General features: G+C 43.1%; 1 non-coding gene across 1 annotated transcript; it reads left to right on the top strand.

The window, feature by feature from the left end:
- The first annotated feature begins 624 nt into the window (after positions 1-624).
- On the top strand, positions 625-731 carry LOC117201252 (U6 spliceosomal RNA). Its single transcript, XR_004483253.1, has one exon. It is a non-coding gene; the product is annotated as a U6 spliceosomal RNA (small nuclear RNA).
- Positions 732-14,794: the final 14,063 nt, after the last annotated feature.

Genomic DNA, 14,794 nt, shown 5'->3' with positions numbered 1-14,794 from the left:
GTGACTGCCTTCTAATCAACAGAATATGGCAAATGTGTTGGCCTGTCACTTCCGTGACTTATGAAAGACTGTGCCTTTCTGTCTTGCTAGCAGACTCTCTCTATTGCCTTCACAACTCGTGCGCTTTTGATGAAGTAAGCTGCCGTGTTGGAGAGGCCCACATGACACAGGACTGAGGGAAGTCTCTGGCCAAAAGCCAGGAAGGAACTGAGGCCGTCAGTCAGACCTCAAGGAACTGAATCTTGCCAACAACCACGTGAGCTTGGAAGCAGATCCTTCCCCAATTAAGCCTTAAGATGACTGCAGCCCAGCCAACACCTTGATTGTAGCAGCTTGTGAGAGATCCTGAAGTAGAGGGCCCATGTAAGCTTTGTCCAGATTCATGACCCACAGAAGCTGTGAGATCACAAATGAGCGTTTTAAGCCTCTAAGTTTTTTGTAATTTGTTATACAGCAATAAATAAGTAACACAAGGACTCTAGAAAGTAAAAACCAGAAGGCATACTGAGGAAGATCAGAGTTTGAAGTACCACCACGCTGGTCGTGAGTTGACCATTTTTTCCCCTCCAATTCCCCCAGACAGGATTCAAGGAAGCAGAAATTAAAATCAGAAGCACAGTGAGAGTGCTTGCTTCGTCAGCACATATACTAAAACTGGAACGATACAGAGAAGATTAGCATGGCCCCTGAGCAAGGATGACATGCAAATTCGTGAAGCGTTCCATATTTTTCAATGTTCATTGCATCTCTATGTACAATAGCCAGGACATGGAAGCAACCTAAGTGTCCATCAACAGATGAATGGATAAGCAGATGTGGCACATATATACAATGGAATATTACTCAGCCATAAAAAGAAACAAAATTGAGTTATTTGTAGTGAGGTGGATGGACCTAGAGTCTGTCATACAGAGTGAAGTACGTCAGAAAGAGAAAAACAAATACCGTATGCTAACACATATATATGGAATTTAAGAAAAAAAAATGTCATGAAAAACCTAGGGGTAAAACAGGAATAAAGACACAGACTTACTAGAGAATGGACTTGAGGATACGGGGAGGGGGAAGGGTGAGCTGTGACAAAGTGAGAGAGTGGCATGGACTTACATACACTACCAAACGTAAGGTAGATAGCTAGTGGGAAGCAGCCGCATAGCACAGGGAGATCAGCTCGGTGCTTTGTGACCACCTAGAGGGGTGGGATAGGGAGGGTGGGAGGGAGGGAGACGAAAGAGGGAGGAGATATGGGGATATATGTATATGTATAGCTGATTCACTTTGTCATAAAGCAGAAACTAACACACCATTGTAAAGCAATTATACTCCAATAAAGATGTTATAAAAAGCACAGTGAGCTAACACTGCACACCTATTAGATTTTTTAAAAATCCTAATAATATCCAGTGCTGGCTAGGATATGGAGCAACTAGAACTCTTATACTTTGCTGGTGGGAATGCAAAATGGTGCAGCCACTCTGAAAAAAATAGTTTGGTAGTTTTTCATACAGTTGAACATGCATATGGCACTTGCCATATGACATAGCAATCCTACCCATCGTGGATATTTACTCCAAAGGAATGAAAGCTTATATTCATACAAAAACCTGTACACAGGTTCATATGGTCAAATACCGAAAACAGCCCAAATGTTCTTCAGTGGGTGAATGGATACACAAACTGTGGGACATCCATACAATGGAATGTTATTTACCAATAAAAAGGAACAAACTACTGATACACACAAGCTGGATGAATCTCAAAGGCATTATGCTGAAAGAAGCCAGGCTTAAAACGTTGAGTACACTTATATGACATTATCGAAAAGACAAAACTGTAGTAATGGAGAACTGATTAATGGTTGCCAAGGTTTATGGGGTGGGGGGGGGGATATGACTACAAAGGAATAGCAAGAGGGAGTTTTGGAGGTGATGTTCTGTATCCTGATTATGGTGGTGGTAACACTAATCTACCCACGTGTTAAAATTCACAGAACTGTACAACAAGTCGGTTTTACTGTACACTAATTTAAAAATAAATTTTTTAAAAAACTTCAGAGCTGGCTCTGGCTTAGCACCTTTGGGTCTGTAGATATTAAAGTCCCCATGGGCTGACTCTGATTGCCAAGGGCCTTCTCAAAGCACAGCCAGAAGCAGTGTCTGCTGCTGTAAACTACGAGCACTACGGAAAACACTTGCCTTTCCCTCTGACTTCACTTTTAGCTCTCTATACATGGGCAAAACTCAAAAAACAGAGATCCCAGTGAGAAAACGCACCCCATCCATCCTTAACAGATACTTACTGAGCAAGTTCTAGCTACGAGGCAGGGATACAACAATGAATACATTCTGATTCATTTCCCTACCAGGTTCACAGTGCAATGAGGGACACGGGCCCGTCCACAAATAATTTCAAGACAGGAGGTGTAGGTACAGAGATATGCCGTGTGCTGTTGGAGCCCAGAAGGATATGAGCCCTACCAGGGCAAGTCAGGTAATGCTTCCTAGAGCATACAAAGTGGAGAAAGGCATTCCAGGGCACTCGGAAGCAGGTTACATTTGAGTAATGTTTCCTGAGACTAGGGGATAGAGGGTGTATAGAGCAGGGGATGGGGATGTGAACCTGAGGAGGCAGATTGGTGCCAAGTGTGACTGTTCTTGAAAATCGCAGCAAAGAAGTCATACTTTAATCTGTCAGTTAGGGATTGCAATTTCAAATGCTTACATAGGCTGGAGTGCATAATATAAATGAATAAAGCAGCCTAGGTGGAAATGATGGGACATTCTAGAGAGTTCTTGTCTAAATGAGGCAGCTGCTACTTACCAGTAGCTCCCTCTTAGGCTGTCATCCAGAAATCCTGGCCCACTGTTACCCAGTGTAATTTTTCAAGAGAAACTGACATACTTTTATGTAAAATCTCCCTATTTTTAAATGTCAGTATGAGTATACGTCTACAAATTATAAGATGCCATCGATTACAAGGTGTATTATTATTTTATGTACGAATAAGAAAGAAAAAAGCCACCCATCAAACTATGACACTCCATCGATTTTAAGGCACGTTCCAATTTCAGAGGTGCTAAAATGTGAAAAAATGTGCATCTTAGAATCAATGAAATGCAGTAATTCTCATTTTCTCAAAACACTGTATAGACTCCGGGTTGAGGCTGCCAGATTGCAAACTCTGTTTAAGTGAAGGGGAGCCTAAGAGTAATCTGATTAGATTCACACTTTAGGAAGATCACCCTGAAGGTCAGATGTGATGACCTGGGAAAAAGCCAGCCAGAGAAAGACCAATGAGGAAGCTCCTGCAAGGATCCAGGAGATCGATGATAAGTGCTGAATTAAAGCGGTGGCAGTGGAGATCAGGGGCCAAATGTGAAAGCCTTTTTCTTTTTAATGTGAAAAGTCTTTTAGGTAATAAGTCCCACAGGTCCCAGACTGGGTATAGGTAGCAAGGGGGACAGTGGCATCCAGAATGATTCCAAGGTTCCTAGTTTGGAATACCAGATGGATTCATCACTTCTTCAACAATGCTCACTGGGTGCCAGGCACTGCACTGGGCCCGGGGGGTACAACGGTGGATAAGACAGACATGGTCCCTGCTCTCTCGTCATTTACCGTCTAGTGAGTGACGCCATTAATTGCGGTAGAGGGCTACCGGGTATGGGGTAGGACGCGAAGGGGGACAGGCGTGTTTATGGTGGAGAAAAATAACGAGTTAAAAGTCATATAGCCAGTAGAAGCTCCTTTTAAAGCCCAGAAAATAAATCAGGTCTGCAGATTCTGATTAAAGAGGTCATCAGGTTACCGATAACAGTTAAAGTGATTAGAGAAGATAAAACAGGCTGGGAGAGCTTGTAAAGTCACAAGGCTTTAGGGGCAAAATCAGAAGCCCGGAGGAATAGAGACATTTAAACGGAATGAGGAGGAAGGAGCAAACAAAGGAGACTAAAAAAGCAACAGTGCAGAAAGGAAGAGGCCCAGGAGAGAGGGTTATCTGTAAACCAAGGGAGACATATTATCATATAATCCAATATGCCTTTATCTATAATTACTGCACAGAGTAATTTACCTTGGCAATGTACAATTCAGATTTTCAGAGTTTATGGGTATTTTGCATGAATTCCAAATAGGCTTATCAGAACTGCTTCTTATTTAGAGAGTTGTGATATTTTTAAATATTGCCACAATCTGTTCGTTTAGCTTGCATGTGCTTGCGTTTTGCAGGCGCCTCAGTTTGACATCTAGCATGAGTCAATGGCAGAGCAATGTAATTCCTTCTTTTTTTTCCTTCTGCAGGAGCTATAATCTGTCATTCCAAGACGAATGTAAAACAAAGAATACACATTTATGCAATTCCCTCTCATGTCAAAGCACTGTGAATTGGGCAAAACTGACCTAGGCACAGACAGCGGAGTCCCTTTGCAAGATCATCACGAGGGCCTTGGCCCAGAGCTCTGTAACAGGTGAGCCTGTGATATGATAAGATACTCTGGTCCTCTGGACTTGTTCAGAAAGGCCCTTCATTTTATGGGAGAGGAAACCAGGCCCAAAGAGGTTAAGCAGCCTCCCCAACATCATAGTTGTACAACTTGGTGGCCAGTACTCTTTCTATTACATCAAGGTGATCCAATTCCACCCTATAAAGATAGCTCCAGGGATTTCCCTGGCGGTCCAGTGGTTAAGACTCTGAGCTCCCAATGCAGGAGGCACAGGTTTGATCCCTGGTTGGTGAACTAAGATCCCGCGTGCTGCACGGTGTGACCAAAATAATAATAACAAATAAATACCTTTCTAAAAGATAGCTCCAATGCAATATATGTTAAAGTATGACAAACTCCATACACAAAACATTAACTCTACTAGAGTTGGCCAAACAACTAGACAGAGGAAGGTTAACTTTTAAACATCTAGTTCCATGTCTACCCAGATCTCATTCAATTTATCTGCTACTTTAAGAGTTTTTATCCTTCCCTCTAAGTTTTACCAGTTCCACACAGGTTGAAGGAAAACAAACTCCTAGATTTTCACTTTGCTGGTTGCTGAATTAGCATTCATCGTCACGCTTGTAGATTTACTTGAAGAGGATTCCTCAGGCTCATCTGGAATTTTCCAGAGGTAGATTCTAGAATTATTCTTTAATAGGTTGCCTTGGCAACCCCACAGTGATGGAGGCAGGTATCACAGTACCTGCCACCAGAATGTGAACAACACAACCTGGATGAGAGAACCACTTCCTGCTTACTGGGAAGGCAGGTTCCAGGTTCTTCAAGCTTTCTTTTTGCCAACCGTTGCCTCCCTTTCAACCATTTTTGTTTTTATGAACACAGACAACAACAGTTGGTTTCTTAGAGGAATGTTGAAACTATTACCTAAAGCAAGGCCGAGGAAAGATCCATGGCTTTCTTTTCAAAACACTTGCCAGTATTGCCTCAGATGACTAAGAGTTTATGGTGAAGACTGTGGAAAAAGTTTTAGTTTAAGAATACTTATTCTTGGGAATTCCCTGGCGGTCCAGTGGTAAGACTCGGCACTTTCACTTCCATGGGCCCGTGTTCGATCCCTGGTTGGGGAACTAAGATCCCACAAGCCGCAGAGGCGCGGCCAAAAACAAAACAAAACAAAAACTTATTCTTGTCTTGGTTTTATTCATACATTCATTCAACAAATATTTGTTGAGCATCTACTGTGTGCAAGGCACTGTTCTAGACCCTGGGGATACACTACCAACAGAACTGACAAGGTTGGTCCCTTCCCTCATGAAGTTTATAGCCTTGTGGGGGAAGTAAACATTAATCAAATAATCATAAAAATAAATGTGAAATTGCAAAGGAGAAGTACATGGATTATAAGAGTGAGTCAGGAGGTCAAGCAAAGGCTTCTGAAGATAACATTATTTTATTTTATTTTATTTTATTTGGCCACACAGCATGGCAGGTGGGATCTTAGTTCCCCGACCAGGGATCGAACCCATGTCCCCTGCATTGGGAGTGTGGAGTCTTAACCACTGGACCGCCAGGGAAGTCCCTGAAGTCGATCTTTAAACTGACATCGGAAAGACAAATACTGATTACTTAGTTGAAAGTGCTGATAGGGGAATGGAGTCAAGCATACACTTGAATTAAGGTTCAGTGACCTGGAGTACATAACTGGACTCCATGATTTGGGGACTTTCAAAGGAGAATCTAGGGTTTAATATAGGTCTTAGTTTACTAAAGCTGAAGTTAGTATCTTCACCAATATCCCAAAGAGGGCATAATCTGTGAGTGTCATTTACATAAAACTCTCTAAAACAGTGCTTCTCAGACTCTGATGTGCTTATAGATAACCTGGGGATCCTGTTAAAACACAGACTCCTGGGCCCAGCCCCTAGAGGTTCTGATTCAGTAGGTCTGGAGTAGGGCTCATGAATCTATATTTCTAATTAATTCCCAAGTGATGGTAAAGCATACTTTGAGAGGCACTGCCTCATAACACAGTATGATATTTGTTTAAATCTCTATTTCTTTTTCAACCCACTCTTTCATGACTTTTAAAGTCAAATTATATTCTACAATGCTTTTGTGATTTTTACGGTCAATTCAGTAGTATCACCGGAACAAGAGAATGTTGTGATGTATAAATCAAACAATGCCATAGCTAAAGATTTCAAATATTTGGAAAGAATGAGAGAAATAACAATTACAAGCAAACTGAGGTATCAGTAATGTACTAAAACTTCACTAATTTACCCCAGTGAGGTGGACTGTTAATTCTTATTTTGTAATAAGTCTGATTTACAAAGTGGTTTTAAGGAATGTAATACAAATTAACCTGATGTAACTAAGGACAGGCAATTCCTATATGTTTAATGACTTTTACTTTAGCAGGTAGATAAGAGCTATTTGTAATGAATACTCTCACATTTTGAATGAAGCTCTGGATTTTACATTACATGAGATAAGAATAACCTCCCCGCTCGGTCTCTGTTTCTCACTACTAAACACAATTCCTGCTGATACGCCATGATCCTGTTGGTATGGCTACATGAAAAGGACACTAGGAAAACCAGTTGGTGAGAGATCCAAGATTTCTCTGCACTGTTTTTCTTGAGAAGGTTGTGAAGTTAATATAGGGTCTGGAGCAAACTACTGTCATTTTTAAAAATAAAAAATGAAGTCTCTGTGCGTGGAAGAACAGGAGGATTAGGAAAGGGGACCAGGAGTAAGTTTTTGTAATTCTGAGTAAACATCAGCTCTGCCACTTACAAGGTGGGCACCTTAGGTAACTTTTATTACTTCTCTGGGCCTCAGTCTTCTCATTTTTAATATAGGGATAATAATATTTAAATGGAATAATCTAAGTGGAAAATTCTTCATAAACTATAAAGTGCTAAAGAGATATTAGCTACCATTTCTAGGAGAGGCCTACATTTCCTGAGTGGTTACACATCCTGGAGAAGAAATGTGGTCTGACCGGTGGGTTGGGGTATGTCTGGGAGCATCAGAGAATTCGGTTTCAGAGTCAGATCTAGCTCCACCACTTAACAGCTGTGTGTGAGCTTGGGAAAATTACATGACCTCTCTGTGCCTGTTCTTAAAAACCAGGATAGTAATAGCGCCACCCACACTGCGTTGACGTAAGAAATAAATGGGTTCATAGATATTGTGGCAGCCACTGCTAGTTGCCTAGCCAGTATCTATTCTCCTTTCTTCCTTACCAATAAAGTCCCAATTTTATTCTAGGTGGCAATGGACTCAGCCACCGAAACTTGATTTGCTAGGATCCCTCGCAGTTAGGGGTGGTCATGTGACTCTGTTCTGGCCAATACGACATAAGCTGAAATCTACTGGCTGAGGCTTCCAGAAAAGCCATTTTTCTGATAAAAAAGACAAGACAGCTGTCATGAGCCCTTTCCTTTTTGCCCTTCCCCCACTGTGCCTGGAACCATGACATAATGCCTGGAGGAGGAGCAGCCCTCTTGAGTGCATTAGGAACAGAGGCTCATGCTGAGAATGATATTGCAAAAAGACTAAAGGATGGGACACAGAGCCTGGGACACAGATGACAATGTGAAGTTGCTTCTTTCCTAACTTCATATCACATGAGATAAAAGGCAACCCCTCTGTGTTAAGTCCCTGTTATTTCATCATTTACCTCATCACACACAGCCAAACATTCTCTAAGCGATACACTCGTAAAGCAGTTTGAGTGATGCCTGGCTTACAGTTAGTATTCAGTAAATGTTATTATTTGCCCAGCATTTTGTTGCCTAACCAGGTGGCCGACAAGTATTCCCCTCCATCCCTTGCAATAGTACCCCAATTTTCCTTTATGAGATCAACCCTCTCCCTATTCTAAGCCCTGTGGTTTGCATGGGATTGACACCACCCTCCACTCTAAGTGTGAGACTTCACTGGCTTAATTCAATCAGCATAAGCCCACTTCCCAAGCAACAGTGACTGCCCAGGGCTGGGCACATAACACAGGCCTAGGCAGCTCGCACATCCTCTTCTCCTGGCAAAAGGGAGTGTTCAGGTGGGCATGTAACTAAAGACAGGCAATATGAGTAATCTCCGGGCTCCTATTCTATTTAATCAAATCTACAGTCAAGGACAATAAAAAATTCATATCCGAATCGCCTTTCCCAAAGAAAAGAAACAGCAATAAAATCTACCATTTGCAATTGTGTGAATTCATTCAAATTTCTCTTCCAAAAGAAAAAAAACCCAGCCGGCTGAAACTGTTTTGTTTTTGTTTTTTGTAAACACGTCCAGGAGAACTCCTTTAAGAACAGATGTGCATCTGGGTTTTAGAATGAACGTTGGACCCGGAGGCAGACACTGGAAACGTATGACTAATATTGAAATAATATTCACAGACAGTTGTCATGGCAGCCTGCTCATTCTGCACAAAATAGAACCCACTGCATTTTAACAAGATCTAGCAAAGGAAAGCTGCTAGCCGGCAGACAGCCTCTGAGTTAAACAACCTATTAATTGGTTTTGGTTTTATTATTATATATAGCCTTCAGACTATACCCTAACTGTATCCAAAAAAATCACAAACACTTAAAATCACTAATACAAACACATAAGATGATCTTTGTTTAACACCTCCACCACTCTTGAAATCTTCCCATCAGACTAGGAGGAAAGCTTAGAGGCAAGGCCCATTGTGTGCACAGCTGAATCCACTTAAATCTAAAGACAGTAAGTTTGGTGGAAGTAGAGTGAAATTTCATTAAGGTCACCAATTAGCATTGGCTGGATGCCACTATCTGGCACCCCCCCTCTTAAGTGGGGTTCTGTAGGAGTGGGGAGGAGCCAAATTGTTCTGTGCTCAATTACATAGTCCCAGGGGAGTGACTTTAGAAACTGGAGGCATCTCAAGTCATATAAATAATGGAGGGGGAGACAAAGTATTTACAGCTGATCTGTTTCTCCCTTGAGCGGCTATCAAATCTAAGCTCATTGAATGTGACTGCAGGTGATTTTGTAGATTATATACAGCTGGTGTTGAGGGGAATACTACAAGAGGCCATCTTTCCCTTTAGACAGGCTTTCGCATATCACCCTGCCCCTCTGCCTGCTCTTTTGAGTTTCTTATTTAAGAAAGAAGAGACAGGGTCTGATTAAAATTCAGTAACATCCAAAGTTAGGAAAAACCACATCAAGCCATTATCATCCATTAATATCTTGGAATAAATCAGTCCTTTGGGTTAATTAATGTTCTTCAAACTCCTTGAGATGGGGCCATGTCATACACTTAAAAAAACAAAACAAAAAATTCCCACACTACCAAACACTGAGCTCCTAGACATGTTGCAGGTATGTGACAATAAACAACTTCAATCAAGGGACTGGGACACTGAGGAGCAGTCCCTCAGTAGCTGGTGGGCAGATTAAAGACATTGCCAAAATGGTATAGGAGAGAAATGTGGAAATACTGAATCAGTAGTGATTGTATTTTCCCTCAAATAACTGAAACTCCCACTAAACAGTAGCATTAAAGATTAGGGATTTTACTTTTCACATATAACGAGGAATCTGGAAGTAGTAAATTTGGGGCTGGGACCCAGGTAACTTCCTTCTTTCTGCTGAGCAATGTAGCTTTCTTCTTCCTGACTGTCAACTCATGGTCACAAAATGGCTGCTCTCCCTCCAGCATCACATTTGCGTTCTGAGGAGAAAGTGAAGCTAAGGGCAAAATGGGGCATACCAGCTGAGTCTACCTCCTTTTAAAGAAATGGTTTTGTAAACCCAACTACTTCCATACAAGTCATTGGCCAGAACTGTGTCACACAGTCTCCTCTAGCTGTAAGCGAACCTGGGAAATCAAACTGTTTTAGCTGGACACATTGCTGAGTCAAACAAAATCAGGCAGTGCAGTGTAGAGGTTAAATACAGCCTATAGAGCCAGATGGCCTGGGTGTTAAAACCCCACTCCTTTATTTACTACCTGTGTGACTTAGTTACCTAATTATTCTGTGCTTTGGTTTTCTCATCTGTAAACTAAGCATAGTAACAATACCTTTCTCACAGGGTTCTTGTGAGGATTAAATGAGTTAATATGAGTAAAGAGTCTGAATAGTCTCTAATACATAGCAAGCATTATACAAATGTTTACTCTTATTTTTATTACTGACAAAAAGAAGAATGGATATTGAATAAGCAACTAGCAGTATCTGCCACAGTTGTGTTGCCCACTCTGTAACCTCAACCGTCCTGGTTACTGTAATACGTGGGAACAAGTGCCCTGCTGCATCTGAGAACTGATGGCTGCCCAGGACGCCGGAAAACCAAAGCCCTGACCTGCCAAAGCAGCGATTCCCATGACCATCAGCCTCTTTCCACATTTCCTGGGAACTGAGAGCAACAAAACTTCCCAGTGTCTGAGCCAGGGAAGCAATGCCAGCCACTGCGGTGATGCCCAACATTTTAGATATGAACCATCAGGACTCCTTCAGTTGCAAGAGTCAGTAAACCCGACTCCCACTGGTCTAAGCAAAACCGGAAATGCACCCTTCAAATAGCTAAAGAGCCAACAAGTATACTTAAGGTCTGACTTGGTCGAGGCCTTAAATGATAGCACCTGGTCGCTCTTTCTCAGCTCTAATCCCTCGCTGTTGGCTCCATTCTCAGGCTTCAGGCAGGCAGCCGATGTCCTTCAGACTTGTGGTCACCCACACTATCTTCTCAACATCCTCCCTATGTTTTGGTAATTCCCCACATCTGAGTCCTCGAAGGAGAAACAAGGAATTTGATTTTCCAGCCTCTCTCATAGCAGGAGCACAGGTATGTGACCTAGGCTCTGCGAGACCTAAATTTAGAAAAGGGCAACACAAGGAGTCAAGGGGTTATGAAAGCCATCCTCTCCCAAAGTTAGTGGCAGAAGGGTCCAGTTTGCAGATACAGCAGTGATAGAGACTCTGGGCCCCATCACTGGCTTGCATTGCTAACTCTGTATTCAGAAGGGGCAGCAGTGGGCAGGCATCTTTGATGGTGCAGCCCCGCAGTGAGATTTAGACATTATTCCTGGCTTTGGAATCTCCAAAGCCTTCTCGGAGAGCCTGTGGGCCACTGTATATCCTTTAATAAACGCATTTTCTTCTCAAACTAGTAGGAGTGTTGAATCAGCTTAGGTGATATTATACCCCAAATCTTAGTTTATACTTATCAAGGTTTATTTTTCACTGCTGTTCCTGCGCAGGTTGGCTGCAGTTCTGTAACATGTGGTCTTCCCTGTAAGACTCAGGCCAACCTCTCTCTGGGGCACTGCTGTGCTCATAACAAAGGGGAAACATCAAAGCTGCACCCTGCAAGCTGGCTCTTCACACCTGTGCTTGGAAGCGAGGCACATCGCTTCCGCCCACACCCAACTGGCAAAAGTCAGTCACCCGGTCAAGACTATCAGTGGGGCAACTGTGTAAAAATCCCATGTAGGGAACAGCAGTAAATATTTTGGGCAAGAAGGTTCTGCTGTGGGCAACTCAGAGCCCCGTCTGATACAATGCAATAATCAGATGGCAGCAGAACCTCCAGCCTCTGGATTAGCTCACGTTGAGTCCAGGGTGAACACGGAAATGTCTCTTCTCAGGAATTCACACAAAGGCCCAGGATTAGCTTTGATTGGGACTGACCTGGCGTGAGTCATTCCCCAACCCTGAACAGATCCATTCAAGACATATTCATTGAGCGGTTACTATGTACTAGGCGCTACTTAGGTTCTGTGGAATACAGCAGTGAACAAAACCAAATCCATGCCTCATGGAACTTTCATTCTAGTTGAGAATGATAGGGGACAGACAATATCTAGAAATAAGTAAATATCTAGAAAATTAGATAGTGATAAGCACTGTAGAGAAAAACAAAGCAGGAAAGGGGGATACTGAGTTTCCAGGGTGAAGGGGAAAGGAAAATAGCAATTTTTAAATAGGGCAGTCAGGAAAGGCCTCACTGAGAAGATATCTGGGCAAATACCTGAGCAAGATGAGACAGCAAGCAATGGGGCGACCTAGGGAAAGAGCAGTAAAGGCTGCGAGAACAGCAGGTGCAAAGGCCCTGAGGCAGAAGAGTCCTACTGTGTTTGAAGAACAGCAAGCAGGCAGGTGTGGTCCTGTAAAAGCAATGTAATAGGATATATGATCAGAGAGGTAATAAGTGGAAGATCAGATCATGTAGGGCCTTGCAAGCCACTGTAAGGCTGTGGCTTTCTTTCTAGTTAAGGTGGGGAGCTACTGAAGGGTTTTGAGCAGAAGTGACACAATCTAACTTAGGTCCTAAAAGGATCACTCTGGCTACTGTGTGGAGAACAGTCTGTAGGGAGAAAACGGCAGAAGCCGGGAGGCCAGAATATGAGGTTCTTGGCAATGATCCAGACAAAAAGTGATGGTGGCTTTGATTAGTATGGTAGCAGGGCAGATGGTAGAAAGTGATTAGATTCTAGATAGATCTTGAAGGTGTAGCCAATAGGATTCGCTAGTGAGATTAGATTTGAAGTGTGAGGGGAAAAAAAGAATCAAGTATGATTTCTTCCATTTTTTTCTATGTTTTAGGCCTAAATAACTGGAAAGATGAGGTTGCCCTTATCTGAGACAAGGAAGACTGAGAAAGGAGAGGGGATGGAGATCGGGAGTTTAGACACAGACAGAATAGGATTGAGATACCTATTAGACATTTAAATGGACATGTATAGTAGGTAGATTTGGAGTTTGGGGTAAAAGTCTGGACTAGAGATATAAATTTGGAATTCATCTAGGTTACAGACCATATTTAAAGCCATTAGATTAAATGAGGTCACCAGAGTGGTGAGAATGAATAGAAAAGTCCACGAACTGAGACCTGTGGAACACCCATGTTCAGAGGTCAAAGAGATGAGATCCAGCAAAGGTGACTGAGAAGGGGTGACTGGCGAGGTAGGAAGCAAAAATCAGGCGAGGGTGGCATCCTAAAAGCTGGGAGGGGAAAGTGCTTCCAAGAGGAGCAGAGGAACCGGAGAGAGCACCTAAAGACATATTTTCTAAGAGTTTTGCTATAAAGGAGAGCAGAGAAATGGAAGTAGTTGAGGCAGCAATGAGATTAAGAGATTATTTTTTAGTGATGAGAAAAAAATTATAGTATGGGACTTCCCTGGTGGCGCAGTGGTTAAGACTCCGAGCTCCCAACGCTGGGGGCCTGGGTTCAATCCCTGGTTGGGGAACTAGATCCCACGTGCATGCCGCAACTAAGAGTTCACATGCCACAACTAAGGAGCTGGCAAGCCACAACTAAGGAGCCCACCAGTCGCAACTAAGACCCAGTGCAACCAAATAAATAATAAATAAAAATTTCTAAAAAATTACAGCATGTTTGTATGCTGATGGGAATGATCCAATAGAGGAGGTAAATAAAGATGCAGGAGAGGGACTTCCCTGGTGGTACAGTGGTTAAGGATCTGCCTGCCAATGCAGGGGACACAGGTTCGAGCCCTGGTCCAGGAAGACATGCCACGGAGCAACTAAGCCTGTATGCCACAACTACTGAGCCTGTGCTCTAGAGCCCGCAAGCCACAACTATGGAACCTCAGTGCCACAACTGCAGAAACTCAGGGCCACAACTAATGAAGCCTGCGTGCCTAGAGCCCGTGCTCTGCAACAAAGAGAAGCCACCAAATGAGAAGCCCGCGCACCACAACGAAGAGTAGCCCCCACTCGCCACAACTAGAGAAAGCCCACGTGCAGCAATGAAGACCCAATGCAGCCAAAAATTTAAAGAATTTTTTTAAATAAAATAAAATTTAAAAAAATAATAGTAATAAATAAAGATGCAGGAGAAAGAGGGGAGTTGTTGCAGGGCTTTCCTTGAGTAGGCAAGCGCAGGTGGAGGGCTGGGTGTCGACAGGAACTCAGACAAGTCATCTAGGGCAGGAGTTCTTAACCATGGCACGATTGACATTTGGGGCCCAGTTATTTCTTGTGGTGGGTGGCTGTTCTGTGCACTGCAGAATGTTTCACTACATCCCTGGTCTCTACGCACTAGATGCCAGTAGCACACTAACCCCGACAGCCCAGAGCGTCTCCAGACATCGGCAGATAGCCCCCAAGATTTTGCCCCCTCCGCCAGGGAACATTTTGGGTTCTCACAACTCGGGGAGTGGTGCTATGGGCATCTAGTGAGCAGAGGCCAGGGATGCTGTGCAGCATCCTACAATACACAGGACAGCCCCCCACGACAGAGTTACCCGGTCCCAAATGGCAACAGGGCTGTGGTAGGAAATCCCCAGTCTAGATCTAGGAGGGCACAGATGCAGGCAGGTGAGCAGATGTGGGGCTTAC

This window comes from Orcinus orca, chromosome X (genome assembly GCF_937001465.1).
Source record: "Orcinus orca chromosome X, mOrcOrc1.1, whole genome shotgun sequence".
In the NCBI taxonomy this organism is placed as follows: domain Eukaryota; kingdom Metazoa; phylum Chordata; class Mammalia; order Artiodactyla; family Delphinidae; genus Orcinus; species Orcinus orca.
The sequence above is the reverse complement of the archived record's forward strand: the minus strand, read 5'-3'. Positions and strand labels throughout refer to the sequence as shown.